The sequence below is a fragment of the Macrobrachium rosenbergii genome, chromosome 55 (assembly GCF_040412425.1).
Source record: "Macrobrachium rosenbergii isolate ZJJX-2024 chromosome 55, ASM4041242v1, whole genome shotgun sequence".
Lineage (NCBI taxonomy): Eukaryota > Metazoa > Arthropoda > Malacostraca > Decapoda > Palaemonidae > Macrobrachium > Macrobrachium rosenbergii.
Genome location: NC_089795.1, coordinates 66,195,571 through 66,200,659, shown reverse-complemented (window position 1 = coordinate 66,200,659; position 5,089 = coordinate 66,195,571).

The window sequence follows — 5,089 nt, the reverse complement described above, 5'->3', positions numbered from 1 at the left end:
CACCACAAGTGAATTCTGAAGGACGAACAACAAGTGACGGAGAAAAAGGGAGCGATCGGCGGTGCCCTCTTTAGTCAGATTGTATCGTACGTTTCTCATCCTACGACTGTGCATTATGTGCGTACCTCGTGTGTTGCCAGCCAGCTTTTGAAGCGCGAGCGATGTCTAATGAAAAGGTTGGATGTCGGGTAAGAGATGATGATGTTCTCTAATTGTTTTGATCGACACTTTTGGACGTTTTCTGAATCACGTTGAGAGAAACTGACGCTTGTTCCCCATTGCAAATCTCAGTATTTGGTTGATTCAGAGATCACGAATTGCCTGGTTATGAAAACATGCTGAGGAAATTTGCAAGGACTGGTTTCAACGGATGCTGAAAGGAAGTTGCTGTCAAAGCTGGGTTGGTTTCCAGGAGCAAGAAACTCATCTCCGATTACACCCTCAAGTAGTTTGCCGTTCATAGGAGGCACCTTAGGGGTGCGCCCGAAGAATTCCTTACTGAACCTGCTTATATTGTGCCACGCTTCTAAGTTACTTCTCGTTTGATATGGAAAAATTATAACTTACAATTTCTTGTTTGGTACGGGGAGATTATGACTAAAAGCACTATTGAAGAATATATGATTACGGATACCCACGATCTTTCCTTTGTCTATTGAACCTGATGAAGCAATCCTTGGAATGTAAATAACCCAAAAAATATCATTTATTGGATCTTTTAACTAATTGTCACGAATATCAACTGCCATTCCTTCACGCAGTTCATAAGATAGCATGAGAAATATTTCAGAGATATTGCTTTCTATTGGATGTGGCAGACAGGAGAAAGCTCTAATGTGATTGTTGATTTAGACATGTTAAGGATGTGATATCTGTTATAAGGGCAAGGGGCAACATTCTCACTGCAGGCGACTCCATTGCCCACGTGTCTACATGGCCAGTAGACTTGGACGTGCGTACGAGGCAAAGACTGGATGTCATTACAGTGATGATAAAGGCGAATTTTTTCGGTGTGCAGTTTATTGTAGATTTTATCTAGCAAATGATAAGCTTGCAATTTAGTTGCTAATATCATCCATCAGATATTGTAGTTTGTAGTATAATTACTTATTTAATTCAGCTATTGTATTAATTGCAATATGATTTCAATTTTATACGACAAATATTATTTTGTACTATAATTGCTTATTTCAGAAAGGAAATTTTATTTTTAACAAATTCAGCTATTCATTTCTGTTTTGATATAGTTGCTGATTTATTACGTTTACTGATTTCATCGATTATTGTTACTGTTTGCAATCTCAGTAATGATTAATCACAAATTCATTGTGCGGTCAGTTGAACTTTTTCAGTTTTAGACATTATAGTTAGGAATATTCTTAATGTTTTCATCCAGTAGTTGTTATTGTTTTTTCATCGAGGAAATTATGTTTTGCAACATACTCGCATTTGCAGATTCTACCAAACAAATGTTACTGTTGCAATATGATTCCAGATTGTTTTACCAAAAATGTTGCTTGCATCCTGCGAATATTACGGCAATAGACAAATCTGACAGTTGGACATAATGTATATTTACTTCAAAATGTAATTCTGTAGTATTTGTTAACTACTTTCTATAATATTTTATTTCCTTGTCTCGATTTATATTTGAAAGGGTTTTTTTACGACTTGACTTAAAAACTTCATTATGTTGTTTTAGCCTTTCTAATGTCAAGAATCAGGATTACTGAATTCCTTGTGACCGTATACGCCTTGAAATAATTTAACGGTTACTCTATTGCCAGGTTTTGTGGGAGACGTCTCACCGACAAATGTTCAAATCCTCTTTACATTTAGAATAACTTTAGCTGTCATTAGATCAGTGCATTTAGATATTCAGCAGCTATACATTGTAATAATAATAATAATAGTAATAATAATAATAATAAAATTCGTCCTTTTCATTATTGTTACTACTATTAATAGTAGTAATAGCTTCTAAGTTAGTTGAAAGTGAAAATTCGTAAAAAGATCGTGAAGTAGTTGTGTCTTTGGACCTTGGTTATGTGAAGGAGATACAGTTAAGTCTTGGCAGAAACGTTATTTCAAGCATTGACAAATATCAAGATTTCCCGATCCTAACCGAACGTCACTTACCCATCAGAGGCACGTCTTTGAGACGAACAATGTGTAAGGATCCCTGTGAAAGATAACACATATTTAAAACAAAATAGGAGAGATCCATCCTATCGTTTTGTCAATGATCATGACTTTAAGAAATCCATGCTTACCCTTTTTTTTAGGATTTACTTGCTGAGAACATTCATTTCTTAAAACAATATCCGCCGTTAGGAGCCAACACTATCCTAACTTAGTGGTCGTAGTATGATGTAGTGTTGACTGTTGAAGGTCTTTGCATCCTCAATGTGTCTACCAGTTGTTCGTAATAGTTGAGGGTTTAGTGTTTTCGTATTTTATTAATATTTTAATTGTACTCTGTTACAGTATTGGCAGGATCGAAGATTCTACTTGGCTTTGTGTTCGTAACATTGTAGAATTATGTATTTCGTGTGATTTGTCCACTTGTTCACCGCAGATCATGGGTACAGTGAAGTTTTGATTTAGTTATAGGCCTGTATCCTGCGATCTCCCATGGCCTCGGCATGAGCGTGATATTTGGAGGTTATGACGGACCTGGTAGTTACTTCCAAGAGAGAAATTTAGGAGTAGAAATTAGGGAGAGGCATTTATAGTGCCAGCAAGACTGTAAGTAAACTGCTATAGGTAAATGTATTCCACTAATATAAAAGATTGGAAATTATTTCCAAACCAAGTTCTCCCGTACTCAATAGGAACATTTCAGAGATAAGTAAATTCAACGAAATTCTTTTACCATATGTATTAAATATATATTGCATCATGTATGGATCTGGCCTTTATTTGCTGTGAATACTAAAAAAAAATTGATAACGAGAACGTTTTGGTCAAGTACTTTTAAAGCAAGAAAACATTATTTCATCTAATCCTTTTGCTTCAGTATTTAAAGCTTTTGGCTTTAGAAATTTGGGTCTTGCTCCATTGTAGCAAATCTAAAATATGTTAAGGCGCGGTCACTTAAAGAACAAGAATTTTCTAACATCTGTTTGTTGTAAATTTACTAGAGTAAAGTGTATAGCTATTTACTTAATGTATGCATTGTTGTGTCAGTGTTTGCAGTTTCCCACTTAATAATAATAATAATAATAATAATAATAATAATAATAATAATAACTGTTGTTGTTATTGTTTTTATTAATGTGAATTTGATTAAATAGCGCCTACTTTCATGGCTTCACTGAGTTGTGTTATTCCTAAGACCTTGGAGGCACGCATACAACTTGAGAAACACGCGTACATTGGAACCTCTTCAGCTGCACTGACCTGCAGTCGACCCTTTCCTGCCAGTCGCTCGGCGCATAGAAATTCCTGTCGAATAATTCTTGAGTGCTTTCTGTTAGGATTTCTGCAAGTACTTGCATGTCTTCTTTGGAATGTGTCCGCCACAAACGGTGATGTATTCGCTTGTCACAACTATAAACGTAACGGTTCGTTCCATTTTAGTATTTTTTAAAATTTAAGTTATTCTGTTGTTTTATTGAACAGCTTTATGTTTAGTGTCTTGAATTTGAAATTAAAACTTTAGTACCATGAAGAAAAAATTGTCGTTTTTTTAAAGAAATTATTGATTATCCTGTTGACATACTTGAAATACTATATCATGCTAGATCAATACTCTATTGTAACCGAATATAGGAGTACGTAAAACTTGAATAAACTATCCATTGATGTCATATTTGTATTTGGTTAATCTGTAAGCGTCCTCTAACTAGAAGGCAGAAGCAAAGAATTGTCTTTATTTCTGTATTAGCATTAACGTTCACCCAAGTGTAGTATTTTGATAATCTTCTTTCCCTATCATAATTAAAATTTGAATGATGATGATGAATTTTGGAAGTGGCTCCTGTTCATTCGCAGCTGTAACTAAATCCTTTGCCTGCTGTAAAAAAAATGGTGATAGTGTTTTGAAATTAATAATTCAGTGGAGTTAGTGACAGTTGTAAGGATGAACAACTTGACCTTTGCGGTGAAATTCTAGGTTTGGCATATGATCATAGTATAGTCTTTAATGAACCAATTCGATGCCATCTACAGAATTTTATTTTTCTCTGAATTGAGAGATGTTCGGAGTTTGAATATCGCTTGTGCAATGAATGTAACCAAGAATGGGCATGATTTGAAAATATTTAGGCTAGTTAGAAGGTTGAGATTCTTATGGACCAATGCGAAATAAATCATTCGTTTTCGTTTTGTTGTCAGTTACTTCAAAACTAGTTGAAAATGGAGCTGGGTGAGGCTGACGCAAGACTAGATTGATCCACAGGTCGCAGCGATGGGGGAGAGAATGAAAGACTAGGGGCTTGCGTATGTGTGTGTGTGTGTGTATGAGAAAGAGAGAGAGAGAGAGAGAGAGAGGGACGGCTGACAAGGTAAAGGGCCCTGAGCCTGAGAAATAAAGGTCAGAGCTAGGGATGAGGAGGATAAAGCAAGAGAAAGAGCCGAAAGGAAGGGAGAAACTGCTAGTTGAAAAGTAACTTAAGAACGTTCATCCTCCTCTTCCGGTGACACGTTTATGGAGTGAAGGAATAAAAGGGGCTGAGAAAAGTAGTGGGAATTCTTGAATAAAAGGGAGTCAGTAGAGAAACATGACTGACGTAGAGGAAGGTGAAATGAAAAGGACGAGCAGTTAAAAGACACAAAGCAAAGAAAGAGAAAAGACTGACTACTGTAGTGTGTTTCAACACAGAATCATCCTCTCTCTCTCTCTCTCTCTCTCTCTCTCTCTCTCTCTCTCTCTCTCTAATGTATATTTGTTTTCCATTCATTTTAGGAGCTGTAAATATTAAATTTTAACTCAGTACTATCTTTTTATTAGGTCAGGGCAACGACTTCCTGACTTATCTGGATCTGGTTTCTACCCCTCAAAAAATATCTCTTAGGCACGAGTGTAAACCAGGCAATATGGAGGCCGGATGATTTGGGGTGGCACCATCACGTCTGGGGCCCCACG